The sequence below is a fragment of the Centroberyx gerrardi genome, chromosome 18, assembly GCF_048128805.1.
Source record: "Centroberyx gerrardi isolate f3 chromosome 18, fCenGer3.hap1.cur.20231027, whole genome shotgun sequence".
Taxonomy (NCBI): Eukaryota; Metazoa; Chordata; class Actinopteri; order Beryciformes; family Berycidae; genus Centroberyx; species Centroberyx gerrardi.
Window position 1 is genome coordinate 28,588,781 of NC_136014.1, and position 23,915 is coordinate 28,612,695.

General features: G+C 47.6%; 1 pseudogene across 1 annotated transcript in view; it reads right to left on the reverse strand.

Moving 5' to 3' along the window:
* LOC139926204 (MAP/microtubule affinity-regulating kinase 3-like) overlaps positions 1–22,242 on the reverse strand; it is a 26,550-nt pseudogene extending 4,308 nt beyond the window's left edge. Inside the window, exons 1-10 of the transcript XR_013507430.1 lie at positions 22,170–22,242; positions 20,020–20,208; positions 15,333–15,386; positions 14,885–14,933; positions 11,554–11,619; positions 11,321–11,391; positions 10,792–10,848; positions 6,229–6,363; positions 1,227–1,328; positions 139–258 (exon numbers count right to left, since the gene is read on the reverse strand). The product of XR_013507430.1 is annotated as an MAP/microtubule affinity-regulating kinase 3-like (transcript). The remainder of the gene's footprint in view (positions 1–138; positions 259–1,226; positions 1,329–6,228; positions 6,364–10,791; positions 10,849–11,320; positions 11,392–11,553; positions 11,620–14,884; positions 14,934–15,332; positions 15,387–20,019; positions 20,209–22,169) is intronic.
* Between the last annotated feature and the right edge of the window lie 1,673 nt (positions 22,243–23,915).

Consider the following 23,915-nt stretch of genomic DNA (forward strand, 5'->3'; position numbering starts at 1 on the left):
CATCTAGTAATTTTCAAATTCTAAAGATTATCGGCTATCGGCAGCTTCAGTTTAAAAATATCGGAATCATATCTGCCTTAAAACCCATATCGACATTACGTTGATAAATATAACAGATGATGTATCGGCGCGTCTCACCTCCAGCGTTCCTCGCTTGCCCGGGTTCAGAACCAGGAAGCGCTTCAGCAGGTTCTCACAGTCTGTAGACATGTAGAACGGGATCCGGTACTTTCCTCTGAGAACACGCTCTCTCAACTCCTGCAGAGAGACAGACAGGTGGAGAGAGAGACAGACAGGTGGAGAGAGAGACGACAGGTGGAGAGAGAGAGAGACAGGTGGAGAGAGAGACAGGTGGAGAGAGACAGGGAGAGAGAGAGAGAGAGAGAGAGACACAGGTGGAGAGACAGGTGTAGAGAGAGACAGAGAGACAGAGATGAGAGAGAGAGGAGAAGAGAGAGAGACTGAGAGAGAGACAGGTGGAGAGAGAGACAGGGGAGAGAGAGAGAGAGACAGGTGGAGAGAGACAGGGAGAGAGACGAGAGAGAGAGAGAGACACAGGTGGAGAGACAGGTGTAGAGAGAGACAGAGAGAGAGAGAGAGAGGAGAGAGAGAGAGAGAGAGAGAGACAGGTGGAGAGAGAGACAGAGAGAGAGAGAGAGACAGGTGGAGAGACAGGGAGAGAGAGAGAGAGAGAGAGAGAGAGAGACAGGTGGAGAGAGAGACAGGGAGAGAGAGACAGGTGGAGAGAGAGACAGGGAGAGAGAGAGAGACAGAGAGAGAGAGAGAGAGAGAGAGAGATGAGTGAGAGAGACAGGGAGGGGGAGAGAGACAGGGAGAGAGAGAGAGACAGGTGAGAGACAGGGAGAGAGACAGGGAGAGAGAGAGAGACAGGTGGAGAGAGAGACAGAGAGAGAGAGAGAGAGACAGGTGGAGAGAGAGACAGAGACGAGAGAGAGAGAGACAGGTGGAGAGAGAGGACAGAGAGAGAGAGAGAGAGACAGGTGGAGAGAGAGACAGGGAGAGAGAGAGACAGAGAGAGAGAGAGAGAGAGACAGGGAGAGAGAGAGAGAGAGACAGGTGGAGAGAGAGACGGGGAATGTTGGACCTATTGAATATTCATCTGTCCTGTTTATGTACACACACACACACACACACACTCACACACACACCACACTCACACACACACACACACACACACACACACACACACCACACCCCTCACCCACCTTGAGGTTCTGTCCGTCGAAAGGCAGAGATCCAGACACCAGAGTGTAGAGGATCACTCCCAGACTCCACACATCCACCTCCGGACCGTCGTACTTCTTACCCTGAACACACAGTACACTGTTACTGCAGTACACACAGTTATACTGCAGTACACACAGTACACTGTTACTGCAGTACACACAGTTACACTGCAGTACACACAGTTACACTGCAGTACAAACAGTTACACTGCAGTACACACAGTTACACTGCAGTACACACAGTTACACTGCAGTACACACAGTACACTGTTACTGCAGCACAAACAGTTACACTGCAGTACACACAGTACACTGTTACTGCAGTACACACAGTTACACTGCAGTACACACAGTTACACTGCAGTACACACAGTTATACTGCAGTACACACAGTTACACTGCAGTACACACAGTTACACTGCAGTACACACAGTTATACTACAGTACACACAGTTACACTGCAGTACACACAGTACACTGTTACTGCAGTACACACAGTTACACTGCAGTACACACAGTACACTGTTACTGCAGTACACACAGTTACACTGCAGTACACACAGTTACACTGCAGTACACACAGTTACACTGCAGTACGACACAGTTATACTGCAGTACACACAGTTACACTGCAGTACACACAGGTATACTACAGTACACACAGTTATACTACAGTACAAACAGTTACACTGCAGTACACACAGTTACACTGCAGTACACACAGTTACACTACAGTACACAGTTACACTGCAGTACACACAGTTACACTACAGTACACACAGTTACACTACAGTACACACAGTTATACTGCAGTACACACAGTTATACTGCAGTACAGTGTGTTGTCAGTATGTCTGTTTATCATCAGGAGCCTTGAATATGAAGCTCTGAATATAATAAAATAACTCAGTTCCAGATGTGTCGGCTCCAACCTGCTGACTGAACACCTGCTGACTGAACACCTGCTGACTGAACACTGACTGAACACCTGCTGACTGAACACCTGCTGACTGAACACTGACTGAACACCTGCTGACTGAACACCTGCTGACTGAACACTGACTGAACACCTGCTGACTGAACACCTGCTGACTGAACACTGACTGAACACCTGCTGACTGAACACTGACTGAACACCTGCTGACTGAACACCTGCTGACTGAACACTGACTGAACACCTGCTGACTGAACACTGACTGAACACCTGCTGACTGAACACCTGCTGACTGAACACTGACTGAACACTGCTGACTGAACACCTGCTGACTGAACACTGACTGAACACTGACTGAACACCTGCTGACTGAACACTGACTGAACACCTGCTGACGGAACACTGACTGAACACCTGCTGACTGAACACCTGCTGACGGAACACTGACTGAACACCTGCTGACTGAACACTGACTGAACACCTGCTCACTGAACACTGACTGAACACCTGCTCACTGAACACCTGCCGACTGAACACCTGCTGACTGAACACCTGCTGACTGAACACTGACTGAACACCTGCCGACTGAACACCTGCCGACTGAACACCTGCCGACTGAACATCTGCTGACTGAACACTGACTGAACACCTGCTGACTAAAACACCTGCTGACTGAACACCTGCTGACTGAACACTGACTGAACACCTGCTCACTGAACACCTGCCGACTGAACACCTGCTGACTGAACACTGACTGAACATCTGCTGACTAAACACCTGCTGACTGAACACCTGCTGACTGAACACCTGCCGACTGAACACCTGCCGACTGAACATCTGCTGACTGAACACTGACTGAACATCTGCTGACTGAACACCTGCTGACTGAACACCTGCTGAACACACAGCAGCTTCACCTCCTTCATACTGACTGACAACATCTGATCCCACTGTTTCCACCCCAAACTGAACTGGAATCAGTTTGTAGAAAGCTGTTTTCTGTCTGAAGTGAAGAAAGATGTGAACAGAGAAGATGAAGATGAAGATGAGACTAAATGTGTTCAGATATTTTTAGATGAGATGAAAACTGAATGGTTCCTGTGGGAAACTGGGTCAGAACAGCAGAGAGACAGACAGTTTATCTACCTGTCTGTCTGTCTGTCTGTTGCTTCCTAACTCTGAAGTCTGTTACAGACTGAAGTGAAATACAATCGATACAACTTATGATTAACCATATTTATATTTACCACACTACATTACCCAGCATCCCTTCAATATGAACAAGACACAACTTCCTGGTTTGGAACCTTCCATCAAAGCAACAAGACGGCCTGAGCCCGACAGCGAGCTGCCAGCTGACGTCGCTGCATGGAGGTTTTATATCTGTGACGGTTCTGGTTTGCTGCTGCAGCGAGACACAGGAAACCACTTTGCAGAAACCCTACAACCTTTCTCGGCCTTGTGGGCCGGCACACACGGCCTCCCACCTCCGGGCCGTAAAGGTGTCGAACTGACACAGTCCACTGGCTCGAGGAGTTGAGTCTACGCCAGCCAGAGTGTCTCCCGCAGGACGGCTCGGGAAATTAACGACAGGATACCAACCCGGCGAAGAGCTTTGAAACTCTCTCACACACATTCCACAGTTAACGACCTTTATCTTTCAGCCGTCAGGAGGAGAAGGACGCAGGAACTCAGGAATACTAATGAACTATACAATCACACATCCATACTTCTCACACATCTGAATATAGGGAATCACCCTCCTTTCTTCATTTGGAGTACCAGACTGTTCTGATTAATCAGAAGGGACAGTCACCATTGGGTGAGAACGGGAATACACACCGTGTCAATACGAAGGAACCAATGACTGCTGTTGACACTTTACAGAGTCTCATCACCCCCCACCCCCCCCCCCCCCCCCCCTCTCTGAAACAGGACAGTCATAGAAACCTTTTTCACATTCCTTTAAAACCTACTTTCAACTATATTTTCCAAATGTCTTTAATGGATCTATTATGTAGTTTGAAGTATACTAGATGTGTTGACTATAGGCCCATATATATGTTGAAGACGTTTAATCAATAGCTAAAGTTACATGCATAGACCATGATGTGTTAAATGATTGAAGTGTATCAGATATTCACCCAGAAACACTCTCCCATGTTCATGGTCCTACACTGCCACCTTGTGGTCATTTATAGCAACGACATGTCAGTATAAAATGTCAGTGCGTCCGAACGTATTAAATGATTAAATTGTCTTTTGATATTAATCACGCAGTTAGAAACACAAGTTACATATATGAGTTAACTTGGCGAAGACTTTATAGCCACAGATTGTACCAGGAAGGTTTATTTGATGTCCTTATATTGATGTGCTAGCTATATCAGTTTGAATGTAAGTTCACAGGTTTTTATTATTTCGATCAATTGACAACAGTAATTGGTGGAGATGTAAAATACCGACGTATTATTTTAAAAGAAATCTTTATTAAGATCACTTAGTAATAGATCCCAAAATAAAATAGACTAGAGGAATGATTCCTCTTGCATTCCTTTCCCCCCTCCCTCTCGGTTCGGGGTGAAATCTTCTCAAACAAAGAAATTAATTAGTAAACAGAAAAAGAGCACGAAGTGTGATTTGCATGGCAAACCACGCCTGAGAATTCAAAGAGCTATAAAATGTTCTTATCTGGGTTTTCAGACAGTTCAACATTCCTCCCTCACCAAGAAACCTGCTGAAGCCAAGATCAACAATTTAGCTACAATTCGACTTTAGCTGAAACTTAGAGTTTGAACCTGGAGTTAGAGACGTCTTCTCCAGATGAACTTAAGAATCTCTTATAAGAAGTTTGAACCTCGCGTCTAATAGTTAAGAAGTTATCAACGCTCGGCCAAGCGAAGATCATTTTCGAAGCTATTTAGGAACGAGATCATTTAGTTTTTACAACAGTTAGAAGAGCTAGAAACGTCAACTCTTCCAAACCAGCAGCCAACACTGGTGCAACATCGCCGCAGTGTTCCACATCCAGAGAGGCCTGTTGTCTACAGCTGTGAAAAGCCGGTAGCGCTGCTTGCCTCGTGACGATAACACATCAGAGACCAGCTGTTCCAGCGTCGGCCGTTGCCAGGTAACCGGCCAAGCCGAGTCCGCCTCTCCGAGCTCAGCGGGACCAGACAACCCGACCCTGCAGGACTTCTCAACTGAACCAAGTAGGCTCTGATTATCCACGTCTTTACTGCTGAGAGTTGATGCAAAAGTTTAGATTCAAATTACTTAAATAGATCAGGAAAAGTTTAAAGGCTGTTATAGTTTAGTTGCCCCGTAGCTTTCCGCCTCGTTTCTCTGGTTGATTGATCCATACATACCTCCATTTACTGCTGCCAATTCTTATTCCCATATTTCATTATCATTTCCCTTTCATTCTTATTTTGTTTCATTGCATTTCATGTCTATTTTTAGTCTATAGTTTCCGTGCTTCATTCTGGTGATCAATACACGTGCCTTATATTGCTTATCTCATTGAATTTGTTATGCTTGAATAGTTAAATAAATATTCCCATTTATTACAGAGAAGTTGTTATGTGTTTCCTTACTTGCAGAGTAAAGTAATCCCTGAATTGAAAAGATTTCACGATCTGTAGACTGATGACTGATTAGTATAAGTAAAGGTCCTTCATCTAGGAAGGTGGTGCCCCTTACGAGTGTAAATTGATATCTTTATCAAAGTTTCATATTCTCATACCTTTACTAAATTCTAGATTTGATAATTTCGACTCTACACGCTACACTGCTGAACTGTCAGCCAGCAGGTTCGCTCCTTACAGTGAAGAGAGGCTTCATGGGAAATGTAGTTCAATAACTTTTCTCTCAAACGTTACAGAAACAAAAGATTCTATCTCTCCACCTGCTCACCATGTGATACTGTGGGGCGTGTGTGTGTGTGCGTGTGTGCGTGTGTGTGTGTGTCTGTGCGTGTGTGTGTGTGTCTGTGCGTGTGTGTGTGTGTCTGTGCGTGTGTGTGCGTGTGTGTGTGTGTGTGTGTACCTGGAAAAGTTCAGGAGCAGCATAAGGAGGAGAACCACAGAAAGTGTCCAGTTTCCCACCGACAGTAAACTCATTACTGAAGCCAAAATCTGCTATTTTAATATTCATATCTGCATCAAGGAGGAGATTCTCTGCCTGGAGGAGAGAGGAGACAAGGGGAGGAGAGGAGAGGGGGGAGAGGAGAGGAGGAGAGGAGAGGGGGGAGAGGAGAGGAGAGGAGACAAGAGGGGAGGAGAGGAGAGGGGGGAGAGGGGGGAGAGGAGACAAGAGGAGAGGAGAGGAGGAGAGGAGAGGGGGGAGAGGAGACAAGGGGAGAGGAGAGGAGAGGAGGAAAGGAGACAACATGTTGTATTGATCAGTGCGTCTGTATTGCAGCAGAACAAACAGCTGGTTCACACTGTAATAATAATTATTAAACTCACATAAACCATTTTCTCCAACATGGCCGACGTTCTTCCTCTCAGCAGGTTACAGATCAGTTCTCACTGTTGGCAGCAACTTCCTGTCTGTGACACCGATTCAGTTCCAACCTCCAGCTGCTTCACTGACAGGTCGACAGAATGCTAACATGCTAACAGTCCGTCTGGTCTGTTAGCATGTAGCGTCAGCTCTGTGTCCTCGTCTTCAGTCTGACAGCAGGACGACCTGTCAGTCAAACACTGAATCACTGTCACAGACAGGAAGTTGCTTCTTCACACTGCTGTCAGTAGAGAACTGACCTGTAACCTGTGGGAGTGTCGGCCATGTTGTTACACTGCTGATGGTTCATACACCATGTGTGACATGTGACATCTTCCCTGTCAGCTGGCAACCTCCATGTTAATGTTAAGACATCAACATGATATCCAACATGTCAACATGATGTCCAACATGTCAACATGATGTCCAACATGTCAACATGATGTCCAACATGTCAACATGATGTCCAACACGATGTCCAACATGATGTCCAACATGTCAACATGATGTCCAACATTTCAACATGATGTCCAACATGTCAACATGATGTCCAACATGTCAACATGATATCCAACATGTCAACATGATGTCCAACATGTCAACATGATATCCAACATGTCAACATGTCAACATGATGTCCAACATGTCAACATGTCAACATGATGTCCAACATGTCAACATGTCAACATGATGTCCAACATGTCAACATGATGTCCAACATGTCAACATGATATCCAACATGTCAACATGTCAACATGATGTCCAACATGTCAACATGTCAACATGATGTCCAACATGTCAACATGTCAACATGATGTCCAACATGTCAGCATGATGTCCAACATGATGTCCAACATGATGTCCAACATGTCAACATGATGTCCAACATGTCAACATGATGTCCAACATGTCAACATGTCAACATGATGTCCAACATGTCAACATGATGTCCAACATGTCAACATGTCAACATGTCAACATGATGTCCAACATGTCAACATGTCAACATGATGTCCAACATGTCAACATGATGTCCAACATGATGTCCAACATGTCAACATGATGTCCAACATGTCAACATGATGTCCAACATGTCAACATGTCAACATGATGTCCAACATGTCAACATGATGTCCAACATGATGTCCAACATGTCAACATGATGTCCAACATGTCAACATGTCAACATGATGTCCAACATGTCAACATGTCAACATGATGTCCAACATGATGTCCAACATGTCAACATGTCAACATGATGTCCAACATGTCAACATGATGTCCAACATGATGTCCAACATGTCAACATGATGTCCAACATGTCAACATGTCAGCATGATGTCCAACATGATGTCCAACATGTCAACATGATGTCCAACATGATGTCCAACATGTCAACATGATGTCCAACATGATGTCCAACATGTCAACATGATGTCCAACATGATGTCCAACATGTCAACATGTCAGCATAATGTCCAACATGTCAACATGATGTCCAACATGTCAACATGTCAGCATAATGTCCAACATGTCAACATGATGTCCAACATGATGTCCAACATGTCAACATGTCAACATGATGTCCAACATGTCAACATGATGTCCAACATGTCAACATGTCAGCATGATGTCCAACATGTCAACATGATGTCCAACATGATGTCCAACATGTCAACATGTCAGCATGATGTCCAACATGTCAACATGTCAACATGATGTCCAACATGATGTCCAACATGTCAACATGTCAACATGATGTCCAACATGTCAACATGATGTCCAACATGTCAACATGTCAGCATGATGTCCAACATGTCAACATGTCAACATGATGTCCAACATGATGTCCAACATGTCAACATGTCAGCATGATGTCCAACATGTCAACATGTCAACATGATGTCCAACATGATGTCCAACATGTCAACATGTCAACATGATGTCCAACATGTCAACATGATGTCCAACATGTCAACATGTCAGCATGATGTCCAACATGTCAACATGTCAACATGATGTCCAACATGATGTCCAACATGTCAACATGTCAGCATGATGTCCAACATGTCAACATGTCAACATGATGTCCAACATGATGTCCAACATGCCAACATGTCAACATGATGTCCAACATGTCAACATGATGTCCAACATGTCAACATGTCAGCATGATGTCCAACATGTCAACATGTCAACATGATGTCCAACATGTCAACATGTCAGCATGATGTCCAACATGTCAACATGTCAACATGTCAACATGATGTCCAACATGATGTCCAACATGTCAACATGATGTCCAACATGTCAACATGATGTCCAACATGTCAACATGATGTCCAACATGTCAACATGTCAACATGATGTCCAACATGTCAACATGTCAACATGATGTCCAACATGATGTCCAACATGTCAACATGATGTCCAACATGTCAACATGTCAACATGATGTCCAACATGTCAACATGATGTCCAACATGATGTCCAACATGTCAACATGATGTCCAACATGTCAACATGATGTCCAACATGTCAACATGTCAACATGATGTCCAACATGATGTCCAACATGTCAACATGTCAACATGATGTCCAACATGTCAACATGTCAGCATGATGTCCAACATGTCAACATGTCAACATGATGTCCAACATGATGTCCAACATGTCAACATGATGTCCAACATGTCAACATGTCAGCATGATGTCCAACATGTCAACATGTCAACATGATGTCCAACATGATGTCCAACATGATGTCCAACATGTCAACATGATGTCCAACATGTCAACATGTCAACATGATGTCCAACATGATGTCCAACATGTCAACATGTCAGCATGATGTCCAACATGTCAACATGATGTCCAACATGATGTCCAACATGTCAACATGTCAGCATGATGTCCAACATGTCAACATGTCAGCATGATGTCAACATGATGTCCAACATGTCAACATGTCAGCATGATGTCCAACATGATGTCCAACATGTCAACATGATGTCCAACATGTCAACATGTCAACATGATGTCCAACATGTCAACATGTCAGCATGATGTCCAACATGTCAACATGTCAGCATGATGTCAACATGATGTCCAACATGTCAACATGTCAGCATGATGTCCAACATGATGTCCAACATGTCAACATGTCAACATGATGTCTAACATGTCAACATGTCAGCATGATGTCCAACATGTCAACATGTCAGCATGATGTCCAACATGTCAACATGTCAGCATGATGTCCAACATGATGTCCAACATGTCAACATGTCAGCATGATGTCCAACATGATGTCCAACATATCAACATGTCAGCATGCTGTCCAACATGATGTCCAACATGTCAACATGATGTCCAACATGTCAACATGATGTCCAACATGTCAACATGATGTCTAACATGTCAACATGTCAGCATGATGTCCAACATGTCAACATGTCAGCATGATGTCCAACATGTCAACATGTCAGCATGATGTCCAACATGATGTCCAACATGTCAACATGATGTCCAACATGTCAACATGATGTCCAACATGTCAACATGTCAGCATGATGTCCAACATGATGTCCAACATGTCAACATGTCAGCATGATGTCCAACATGATGTCCAACATGTCAACATGATGTCCAACATGTCAACATGATGTCCAACATGTCAACATGATGTCCAACATGTCAACATGATGTCTAACATGTCAACATGTCAGCATGATGTCCAACATGTCAACATGTCAACATGATGTCCAACATGTCAACATGTCAGCATGATGTCCAACATGATGTCCAACATGTCAACATGATGTCCAACATGTCAACATGTCAGCATGATGTCCAACATGTCAACATGATGTCCAACATGTCAACATGATGTCCAACATGTCAACATGTCAACATGATGTCCAACATGTCAACATGATGTCCAACATGTCAACATGTCCACCCAGTAGTCCAACAGGATCTCAGCTGGTTTACAGGAAGCAGAGAATCATTCAACTGAAGGTAAAACATGGAAACCACCAGGAGCTGCTGTGTGTGTGTATGTGTGTGTGTGTGTGTGTGTGTGTGTGTGTGTGTGTGTGTTACCTTCAGGTCACGGTGAACTATGCGTTTCTGGTGGCAGTACTGAACCGCTGACACAATCTGGAGCAGAGAGACAGACAGGTGGACAGACAGACAGGCAGAGAGACAGACAGGTAGACAGACAGACAGGCAGAGAGACAGACAGGTGGACAGACAGACAGGCAGAGAGACAGACAGGTGGACAGACAGACAGGCAGAGAGACAGACAGGTGGACAGACAGACAGGCAGAGAGACAGACAGGTGGACAGACAGACTGTTATCACAGTGCATCCTCTGCAGCAGCAGGTCAGTCTAAAGGTTTAACGCTCCAGCTGTCTCCTGCTGGGTTTACTGGGCAGCCAGGCTGTTTCCATGGCAACACAGTAGACACACTGGGTACAGGTAGAGTGTGTCAACAGTTTCTAATCAGAGCTTGGCATACAGTGTGTGTGTGTGTGTGTGTGTGTGTGTGTGTGTGTGTGTGTGTGTGTTAGTGGTGTGTGTGTGTGTGTGTGTGTGTGTGTGTGTTAGTGGTGTGTGTGTGTGTGTTACCTGTCTAAATTTAGCTCTGGCCTCCTTCTCCTTCATCCTCCCATGAGCTACGAGGTAGTCAAACACTTCACCTACACACACACACACACACACACACACACACACACACACACACACAGATAAACGTCAGGTTCAGGTTGCGGTAGAGAAGCACGGGGACTGAGGCTGTTTTGGAAATCTAACTCCAGCAGTATCTGATCAGATCAATGGATCTGATTGATCAGCTCACTCACCTCCGCTGGCGTACTCCATCACCAGGTACAGAGTCTTCTCTGTCTCTATCACCTCAAACAGCTTCACTGTGGACACACACACAGGTGGACAGACAGGTGGACAGACAGACAGGTGGAGAGACAGGTGGAGACAGGTGGAGAGACAGACAGACAGGTGGAGAGACAGGTGGACAGACAGGTGGACAGACAGACAGGTGGAGAGACAGGTGGAGACAGGTGGAGAGACAGACAGACAGGTGGAGAGACAGGTGGACAGACAGGTGGACAGACAGACAGGTGGAGAGACAGGTGGACAGACAGACAGGTGGAGAGACAGGTGGACAGACAGGTGGACAGACAGACAGGCAGACAGACAGACAGGTGGAGAGACAGGTGGAGAGACAGACAGGCAGACAGACAGGTAGACAGACAGGTGGAGAGACAGGTGGACAGACAGGTGGACAGACAGACAGGCAGACAGACAGACAGGTGGAGAGACAGGTGGAGAGACAGACAGGCAGACAGACAGGTAGACAGACAGGTGGAGAGACAGGTGGACAGACAGGTGGACAGACAGACAGGCAGACAGACAGACAGGTGGAGAGACAGGTGGAGAGACAGACAGGCAGACAGACAGGTAGACAGACAGGTGGAGAGACAGGTGGACAGACAGGTGGACAGACAGACAGGCAGACAGACAGACAGGTGGAGAGACAGGTGGAGAGACAGACAGGCAGACAGACAGGTGGAGAGACAGACAGGTGGAGAGACAGGTGGAGAGACAGACAGGCAGACAGACAGGTAGACAGACAGGTGGAGAGACAGGTGGACAGACAGGTGGACAGACAGACAGGTGGAGAGACAGGTAGACAGACAGGTGGACAGACAGGTGGAGAGACAGACAGGCAGACAGACAGGTAGACAGACAGGTGGAGAGACAGGTGGAGAGACAGGTGGAGAGACAGGTGGACAGACAGGTGGAGAGACAGGTAGACAGACAGGTGGAGAGACAGGTAGACAGACAGGTGGAGAGACAGACAGGCAGACAGACAGACAGGTGGAGAGACAGGTGGAGAGACAGGTGGACAGACAGGTGGAGAGACAGGTGGACAGACAGGTGGAGAGACAGGTGGAGAGACAGGTGGACAGACAGGTGGACAGACAGACAGGTGGAGAGACAGGTGGACAGACAGGTGGACAGACAGACAGGCAGACAGACAGACAGGTGGAGAGACAGGTGGAGAGACAGACAGGCAGACAGACAGGTAGACAGACAGGTGGAGAGACAGGTGGACAGACAGGTGGACAGACAGACAGGCAGACAGACAGACAGGTGGAGAGACAGGTGGAGAGACAGACAGGCAGACAGACAGGTGGAGAGACAGACAGGTGGAGAGACAGGTGGAGAGACAGACAGGCAGACAGACAGGTAGACAGACAGGTGGAGAGACAGGTGGACAGACAGGTGGACAGACAGACAGGTGGAGAGACAGGTAGACAGACAGGTGGACAGACAGGTGGAGAGACAGACAGGCAGACAGACAGGTAGACAGACAGGTGGAGAGACAGGTGGAGAGACAGGTGGACAGACAGGTGGAGAGACAGGTAGACAGACAGGTGGAGAGACAGGTAGACAGACAGGTGGAGAGACAGACAGGCAGACAGACAGACAGGTGGAGAGACAGGTGGAGAGACAGGTGGACAGACAGGTGGAGAGACAGGTGGACAGACAGGTGGAGAGACAGGTGGAGAGACAGGTGGAGAGACAGGTGGACAGACAGGTGGAGAGACAGGTGGACAGACAGGTGGACAGACAGGTGGAGAGACAGGTGGACAGACAGGTGGACAGACAGACAGGCAGACAGACAGACAGGTGGAGAGACAGGTGGACAGACAGGTGGAGAGACAGGTGGAGAGACAGACAGGCAGACAGACAGACAGGTGGAGAGACAGGTGGACAGACAGGTGGAGAGACAGGTGGAGAGACAGGTGGAGAGACAGGTGGACAGACAGGTGGAGAGACAGGTGGACAGACAGGTGGAGAGACAGGTGGACAGACAGGTGGAGAGACAGGTGGACAGACAGGTGGACAGACAGGTGGAGAGACAGACAGGTGGAGAGACAGGTGGACAGACAGACAGGCAGACAGACAGACAGGTGGAGAGACAGGTAGACAGACAGGTGGACAGACAGGTGGAGAGACAGACAGGCAGACAGACAGGTAGACAGACAGGTGGAGAGACAGGTAGACAGACAGGTGGAGAGGCAGACAGACAGACAGGTGGAGAGACAGGTGGAGAGACAGGTGGACAGACAGGTGGAGAGACAGGTGGACAGACAGGTGGACAGACAGGTGGAGAGACAGGTGGACAGACAGGTGGACAGACAGGTGGAGAGACAGGTGGACAGACAGACAGGCAGACAGACAGACAGGTGGAGAGACAGGTGGACAGACAGGTGGAGAGACAGGTGGAGAGACAGACAGGCAGACAGACAGACAGGTGGAGAGACAGGTGGACAGACAGGTGGACAGACAGGTGGAGAGACAGGTGGACAGACAGGTGGACAGACAGGTGGAGAGACAGGTGGACAGACAGGTGGAGAGACAGGTGGACAGACAGGTGGAGAGACAGGTGGACAGACAGGTGGACAGACAGGTGGACAGACAGGTGGAGAGACAGGTGGACAGACAGGTGGACAGACAGGTGGACAGACAGACAGGTGGAGAGACAGGTGGAGAGACAGACAGGCAGACAGACAGGTGGAGAGACAGGTGGAGAGACAGACAGGCAGACAGACAGGCAGACAGACAGACAGGCAGACAGACAGGCAGACAGAGAGACAGGCAGACAGAGAGACAGACAGGGAGATTTATTCATGGTGTGTGGTATAGCATGTGTATGTTATTGTGTGTGTGTGTGTGTGTTACACTGAGTGTGCGTGTGTTACACTTTGTGAGTGTGTGTGTGTGTGTTACACTTTGTGAGTGTGTGTGTGTGTGTTACACTATGAGTGTGCGTGTGTGTTACACTGTGAGTGTGCGTGTGTGTGTGTGTTAAACTTTGTGTGTGTGTGTTACACTGTGTGAGTGTGTGTGTGTGTGTGTGTGTTACACTTTGTGAGTGTGTGTGTGTGTGTTACACTGTGAGTGTGCGTGTGTGTGTGTTACACTTTGTGAGTGTGTGTGTGTGTTACACTGTGAGTGTGCGTGTGTGTGTGTTACACTTTGTGAGTGTGTGTGTGTGTGTGTGTGTTACACTGTGTGTGTGTGTGTGTGTGTGTGTGTGTGTGTTGCACTGTGAGTGTGCATGTGTGTGTGTGTGGTGTGTGTGTGTGTGTGTGTGTGACTCACCAATGTTAGGGTGATTTAAAATCTTCATTATTCGGACTTCTCTGAAGAGCTGAGTGAGAGACAGACAGGCAGACAGACAGGCAGACAGACAGACAGGCAGACAGACAAGTGTAGGTTAATACCAGTTGTTTGTATGACAGAGGGTGAGACAGACAGGCAGACAGACAGACAGGCAGACAGACAGGCAGACAGACAGGCAGACAGACAGGCAGACAGACAGACAGACAGACAGTCACATGACTGCTGTTGAGTTGTTTTAATATTAAATATCTGATAAAACTTCATGAATCTGCAGCTCCACCTCAGGCTGCAGGTCGGCATCAGATAATGAAGAAGAAGAAGAAGAAGAAGAAGAAGAAGAAGAAGAAGAAGAAGAAAGAATATCAAAAAGCTTCAACATGAGTCCAGCCAGCGAACTGTCTGTCACTCAGCTGATCACCTGTCTCACCTTCTGCAGGCTGCTGGGGTTCAGCTGGGTCTTATCAATAATCTTGATCGCCACCTATCAGAGAGAGAGAGAGAGAGAGAGGGAGAGAGAGAGAGAGAGAGAGAGAGAGAGAGAGAGAGGGAGAGAGAGAGAGAGAGAGGGAGAGAGAGAGAGAGAGAGGGACAGAGGGAGGGAGAGAGAGAGAGAGAGAGAGGGAGAGAGAGAGAGGGAGAGGGAGAGAGGGAGAGAGAGAGAGAGAGGGACAGAGGGATAGAGAGAGGGAGAGAGAGAGAGAGAGAGGGGGGGAGAGAGAGAGAGAGAGAGGGAGAGAGAGAGAGAGAGGGAGAGGGAGAGGGACAGAGGGAGAGAGAGAGAGGGAGAGAGAGAGAGAGAGAGAGAGGGACAGAGGGAGAGAGAGAGAGAGAGAGAGAGAGGGACAGAGGGAGAGAGAGGGACAGAGGGAGAGAGAGAGAGAGAGAGAGAGAGCTGGGTGACTGACAGACAAAACCATCCAATCACCTCGCAGCTCAGCAACATTTTCACTTCACTGTCAGATGTTTCCTCCTCTGTTCCTGTCTGTCTGACATGTTCCTGTCTGTCTGACATGTTCCTGTCTGTCTGTCTGCTGCACATGTTCCTGTCTGTCTGACATGTTCCTGTCTGTCTGTCTGTCTGTCTGACATGTTCCTGTCTGTCTGACCTGCTGCACATGTTCCTGTCTGTCTGTCTGCTGCACATGTTCCTGTCTGTCTGACATGTTCCTGTCTGTCTGTCTGTCTGACATGTTCCTGTCTGTCTGACCTGCTGCACATGTTCCTGTCTGTCTGTCTGCTGCACGTTCCTGTCTGTCTGCTGCACATGTTCCTGTCTATCTGACATGTTCCTGTCTGTCTGCTGCACATGTTCCTGTCTGTCTGCTGACATGTTCCTGTCTGTCTGTCTGTCTGTCTGTCTGACATGTTCCTGTCTGTCTGTCTGCTGCACATGTTCCTGTCTGTCTGTCTGCTGCACATGTTCCTGTCTGTCTGTCTGACATGTTCCTGTCTGTCTGTCTGCTGCACATGTTCCTGTCTGTCTGTCTGCTGCACATGTTCCTGTCTGTCTGCCCTGCTGCACATGTTCCTGTCTGTCTGACATGTTGCACATGTTCCTGTCTGTCTGTCTGCTGCACGTTCCTGTCTGTCTGCTGCACATGTTCCTGTCTATCTGACATGTTCCTGTCTGTCTGCTGCACATGTTCCTGTCTGTCTGCTGACATGTTCCTGTCTGTCTGTCTGTCTGTCTGTCTGACATGTTCCTGTCTGTCTGTCTGCTGCACATGTTCCTGTCTGTCTGTCTGCTGCACATGTTCTTGTCTGTCTGCCCTGCTGCACATGTTCCTGTCTGTCTGACATGTTGCACATGTTCCTGTCTGTCTGACATGTTCCTGTCTGTCTGTCTGCTGCACATGTTCCTGTCTGTCTGACCTGTTGCACATGTTCCTGTCTGTCTGACATGTTCCTGTCTGTCTGTCTGCTGCACATGTTCCTGTCTGTCTGACCTGCTGCACATGTTCCTGTCTGTCTGACCTGTTGCACATGTTCCTGTCTGTCTGACATGTTCCTGTCTGTCTGTCTGCTGCACATGTTCCTGTCTGTCTGACCTGCTGCACATGTTCCTGTCTGTCTGACCTGCTGCACATGTTCCTGTCTGTCTGACCTGTTGCACATGTTCCTGTCTGTCTGACATGTTCCTGTCTGTCTGTCTGCTGCACATGTTCCTGTCTGTCTGACCTGCTGCACATGTTCCTGTCTGTCTGACTTGCTGCACATGTTCCTGTCTGTTTGACCTGCTGCACATGTTCCTGTCTGTCTGACTTGCTGCACATGTTCCTGTCTGTCTGTCTGCTGCACATGTTCCTGTCTGTCTGCTGCACATGTTCCTGTCTGTCTGCTGCACATGTTCCTGTCTGTCTGTCTGTCTGTCTGACATGTTCCTGTCTGTCTGTCTGCTGCACATGTTCCTGTCTGTCTGTCTGCTGCACATGTTCCTGTCTGTCTGCTGCACATGTTCCTGTCTGTCTGTCTGTCTGACATGTTCCTGTCTGTCTGCTGCACATGTTCCTGTCTGTCTGTCTGCTGCACATGTTCCTGTCTGTCTGTCTGCTGCACATGTTCCTGTCTGTCTGACCTGCTGCACATGTTCCTGTCTGTCTGACCTGTTCCTGTCTGTCTGACCTGCTGCACAAGTTCCAGTCTGTCTGACATGTTCCTGTCTGTCTGTCTGCTGCACATGTTCCTGTCTGTCTGACATGTTCCTGTCTGTCTGCCCTGCTGCACATGTTCCTGTCTGTCTGACATGTTCCTGTCTGTCTGACCTGTTGCACATGTTCCTGTCTGTCTGACCTGCTGCACAAGTTCCTGTCTGTCTGACATGTTCCTGTCTGTCTGTCTGCTGCACATGTTCCTGTCTGTCTGCCCTGCTGCACATGTTCCTGTCTGTCTGACCTGCTGCACAAGTTCCTGTCTGTGTGACATGTTCCTGTCTGTCTGTCTGCTGCACATGTTCCTGTCTGTCTGACCTGCTGCACATGTTCCTGTCTGTCTGACATGTTCCTGTCTGTCTGCTGCACATGTTCCTGTCTGTCTGCCCTGCTGCACAAGTTCCTGTCTGTCTGACATGTTCCTGTCTGTCTGCCCTGCTGCACATGTTCCTGTCTGTCTGACCTGTTGCACATGTTCCTGTCTGTCTGACCTGCTGCACAAGTTCCTGTCTGTCTGACATGTTCCTGTCTGTCTGTCTGCTGCACATGTTCCTGTCTGTCTGCCCTGCTGCACATGTTCCTGTCTGTCTGACCTGCTGCACATGTTCCTGTCTGTCTGACATGTTGCACATGTTCCTGTCTGTCTGTCTGCTGCACATGTTCCTGTCTGTCTGCCCTGCTGCACATGTTCCTGTCTGTCTGACCTGCTGCACATGTTCCTGTCTGTCTGACATGTTGCACATGTTCCTGTCTGTCTGACATGTTCCTGTCTGTCTGACATGTTGCACATGTTCCTGTCTGTCTGACATGTTCCTGTCTGTCTGTCTGCTGCACATGTTCCTGTCTGTCTGACCTGTTGCACATGTTCCTGTCTGTCTGACATGTTCCTGTCTGTCTGTCTGTTGCACATGTTCCTGTCTGTCTGCCCTGCTCCTGTCTGTCTGACCGGCTGCACATGTTCCTGTCTGTCTGACCTGTTGCACATGTTCCTGTCTGTCTGCCTTGCTCCTGTCTGTCTGACCTGCTGCACATGTTCCTGTCTGTCTGACCTGCTGCACATGTTCCTGTCTGTCTGACATGTTGCACATGTTCCTGTCTGTCTGACATGTTCCTGTCTGTCTGACATGTTGCACATGTTCCTGTCTGTCTGACATGTTCCTGTCTGTCTGACATGTTCCTGTCTGTCTGCCCTGCTGCACAGGTTCCTGTCTGTCTGACCTGCTGCACATGTTCCTGTCTGTCTGACATGTTGCACATGTTCCTGTCTGTCTGACCTGCTGCACATGTTCCTGTCTGTCTGACATGTTGCACATGTTCCTGTCTGTCTGACATGTTGCACATGTTCCTGTCTGTCTGACATGTTCCTGTCTGTCTGACCTGTTGCACATGTTCCTGTCTGTCTGACATGTTCCTGTCTGTCTGACATGTTCCTGTCTGTCTGCCCTGCTGCACAGGTTCCTGTCTGTCTGACCTGCTGCACATGTTCCTGTCTGTCTGACATGTTGCACATGTTCCTGTCTGTCTGACCTGCTGCACATGTTCCTGTCTGTCTGACATGTTGCACATGTTCCTGTCTGTCTGACATGTTCCTGTCTGTCTGACATGTTGCACATGTTCCTGTCTGTCTGACATGTTCCTGTCTGTCTGTCTGCTGCACATGTTCCTGTCTGTCTGACCTGCTGCACATGTTCCTGTCTGTCTGACATGTTGCACATGTTCCTGTCTGTCTGACATGTTCCTGTCTGTCTGACATGTTCCTGTCTGTCTGACATGTTGCACATGTTCCTGTCTGTCTGACATGTTCCTGTCTGTCTGTCGCACATGTTCCTGTCTGTCTGCCCTGCTCCTGTCTGTCTGACCTGCTGCACATCTTCCTGTCTGTCTGACCTGTCTCACCTCTCGGCCTGTCTGTCTGACCTGTCTGTCTGCCTGTCTCACCTCTCGGCCGGTCAGGATGTGTCTGACCTGTCTGTCTGCCTGTCTCACCTCTCGGCCGGTCAGGATACGTCTGACCTGTCTGTCTGCCTGTCTCACCTCTCGGCCGGTCAGGATGCGTCTGACCTGTCTGTCTGCCTGTCTCACCTCTCGGCCGGTCAGGATGCGTCTGACCTGTCTGTCTGCCTGTCTCACCTCTCGGCCGGTCAGGATGCGTCTGACCTGTCTGTCTGCCTGTCTCACCTCTCGGCCGGTCAGGATGCGTCTGACCTGTCTGTCTGCCTGTCTCACCTCTCGGCCGGTCAGGATGCGTCTGACCTGTCTGTCTGCCTGTCTCACCTCTCGGCCGGTCAGGATGCATCTGACCTGTCTGTCTGCCTGTCTCACCTCTCGGCCGGTCAGGATGCGTCTGACCTGTCTGTCTGCCTGTCTCACCTCTCGGCCGGTCAGGATGCGTCTGACCTGTCTGTCTGCCTGTCTCACCTCTCGGCCGGTCAGGATGCGTCTGACCTGTCTGTCTGCCTGTCTCACCTCTCGGCCAGTCAGGATGTGTCTGGCCAGCTTCACCTTGGCGAAGTTTCCCTTGCCGATGGTTTTCAGCAGCCGGTAGTTTCCGACGTGCGGCGGCTCGTCTCCGCAGGACGCCGCGGAGTTCCTGCAGCGCGCGGCGGGGCGGGCGGGGCGCGACGCGTCCACACGCCCATCACACACTGAGGTACGCTGGGAAATCACACAGACAGACAGACAGGTTAGACTGGGAAACCAGTTATGTTTGTGTCACATTGTCTCTATTTTTATATCTTTTCTATTTTTCTTTGATATATTCTGTTACCAGCTGTCACTGTAACGACCTGATTTCCCCTCAGGATCAATAAAGTCTCGTCTAGTTTTATCTTGTCTGATCCCATGATCTACTCTACTCTAGTACGGTCTGATGTCGTATGGAGATAATATCGTATATCAAGATAATTTTGGCCGTACTATGAAAACAGCACAGGCCCAGTCTGATCTACATGAGTGTAGATCAGACTGCAGGTTTCTAACCCGCGGTCTGAGGTCACAGTGCAGCTCCTCCTGGCTGAATGTGGGTCGACCAGCCGGACGGACTGAACTCACCCACTCTTCCTCTTCTGATGCGTTACGGCAGCTACAGCGAGCCGCGAGGACAAAAAACAGAAGCTAAACTAAAAGAAACCTGCTCACATCACAGTCTGACGGTCGGAGCCTCGAACCTGTGAGCTTCTGGTTACAGTACAGTCTCTATCAGCTGACAGGAGCCAGCGTGAGAAGGCAGTTTAAAAATAAAAACTAAATGCACTGGAAATAACAATAAAGAGTAGAGAGTAAAAGTAAAATTAAAGAGTTGAAGCCTTTATGCCACTAAAAGGCTTCAACTTTTTTTAACATCGTGAATTTTAACATCTTTTCTATTTTCTAATATTTTTTGGATTTCTTTCTACCTGCATGACTGAAACGAACCTACACACACACACACACACACACCCTGCTCCAGCAGCATCAGTGTGCCTGTCTCTGTCTTCCTGCAGCAGAAAATAGCCGGACCCAGATCCTAACTGGGTCAGCTGGTACTCACGGCGGCGGCGGCGGCGGCGGCGGCGGAGCGCTGCTTCCTGGCGGCGCTGCAGCCCTTCATCACAGCGTTCCTGTCTGAGCGTCCGGCGGTTCGAAGCATCGATCCGCTCCGAGCGGCGGGGTGCGAGACGCCTGACCGCCTGTCCGTCAAATACTACAGGGGCGGGGCTTCAGAGGTGCTCTACATTACAGCCTGCGCTCCGATTGGACGACGGCACGCCGCAAAGCTCCGCAACCGCCAATGAGAGTGAACGCTGTGGTGCAGATAGTGATGTCAGCAGGTAGACGGTCTGACCTGCTGCTGAGAGCCTGCAGGAGACCAGCTGGGAGATCAGACTAATAATAATAATAATAAATAATAATAATCATAACACTGATCTCTATGTAGTGAAACCTTCTGTTCTGTTCCCCCCTCCACAGGGTCGGGGGTCAGAGGTCAGAGGTCACTGTCCGGTCAGTGTTATTTAGGTTTTATTGTATTCCTTCACTCACATTCAGACTGCTGGACTCAGTGAGGAAGACGAAGGAAGACGAAGAGGAAGGCAGATGTTTCCACACCAGATGAAAGTAGACACACAGAGTTCTCCTGCAGAACTGTGGTTCTGTAAGAACCTGAGAGACAGAGCAGCAGGTTTCTGCTGTTCCTGAGACTGGAGAGAGAACCTCAGCTGCAGTGTGGAACCTAGAACACAGCAGTCTGCCTCACTGTGCTAAGGAACCTGGAACCTTCTCAAAAACACCTGGAACCTTCTTAAGGAGCCCTGGAACCCCTTCAACAACACATAGAACCCTCTCAAAGATCCAGACTCTCTCAAGGAACCCTGGAACCTTCTCAAAAACACCTGGAACCTGGTCCTTCTCAAGGAGCCCTGAAACGCATTCAACAACAGCTGGAACCCTCTTAAGGAACCCTCAAACCTTCTCAGAACCACCTGGACCCTCTCCAGACCAGAAGCTGTCTGGGAAACTGAACTGAACTCTCCTGCGGAGTGAAGATCAGGTCCGTTCAGCTCCAGACTTCTCCAGACCTGCTCACCCGGAGCCGTCTCACGTGCGGTTTGGTTAAAGTTGAAGAGCACGTGACTCACCTGTTCGGCGTCCCGCTCGCTCACGGTGGGCAGCGGCGTCCTGCTGGACATTTTCCTCTCAAACAGCTGACTGACTTTCTTCTTCTTCTCTGGTCAAACTTACAGTCGAGTTTGTTTTAGTGGATTATAAACCGTCATAACTGTCCTCCGTCCTGCGGGACCGGCGCGTCCACCCTGCAGGAGGACCGGGACATAGTCCGGCCCGGTTCGGCACGGACCGGCCCGCTTCCAGCTGTTAAATCGCGGTTTCCCACAACAGAGATGTCAAACTAACTGCAGCAACAGTTTCCTCGGCTAACGTTAGCTAGCTAGCAGCCGGCCGGGCAGCGGGACCGGAGTGTGGGTCCAGACCGGACCGGTCCGGGTCAGTCTGCCGGCTCTGGGCTCAAGAGAACCGGGCGGGAGGAGAGAAGGTCCCGGTTCCGCCAGCAGCTCAGCCGCGCCTCATCCCGGACTCTCTGCTAGCCGCTCCGCTAGCCACATCCAAGATGGCGGCCTACAGCCTGCAGAACCAAACCCAGCGCGCTGACAGGAAGTGACGACAGAGACAGCGTCAAACCTGATTGGCTCCCCTGGCCGAGCGGCGCTGTTTGTTGTTGCTAGGGTGACTGGACAGAAAGACTGGATTTAAAATAAAATAATATACTATACTATACTATACTATACTACTATACTATACTATACTATACTACTATACTATACTATACTACTATACTACTATACTATACTATACTATACTATACTATACTACTATACTATACTATACTATACTACTATACTATACTATACTATACTATACTATACTATACTACTATACTACTATACTATACTATACTATACTACTATACTACTATACTATACTATACTATACTATACTATACTATACTACTATACTACTATACTATACTATACTATACTATACTATACTACTATACTATACTATACTACTATACTACTATACTATACTATACTATACTATACTATACTACTATACTATACTATACTATACTATACTATACTACTATACTATACTATACTATACTACTATACTATACTATACTACTATACTACTATACTATACTATACTATACTACTATACTATACTATACTACTATACTATACTATACTATACTATACTATACTATACTATACTACTATACTATACTATACTATACTATACTACTATACTACTATACTATACTACTATACTACTATACTATACTATACTATACTACTATACTATACTATACTATAGTATACTATACTATACTACTATACTATACTATACTATACTACTATACTATACTATACTATACTATACTACTATACTACTATACTATACTATACTACTATACTATACTATACTACTATACTACTATACTATACTATACTACTATACTATACTATACTACTATACTATACTATACTATACTACTATACTATACTATACTATACTATACTACTATACTATACTATACTATACTACTATACTACTATACTATACTACTATACTATACTATACTATACTATACTACTATACTATACTATACTATACTATACTACTATACTATACTATACTATACTATACTATACTACTATACTATACTACTATACTATACTATACTATACTATACTATCCTATACTATACTATACTATACTATACTATACTATACTACACTATACTATACTATACTAAACATAATATATAGGCTGGATATTCTGATTAATATAGACTGAATTTAATA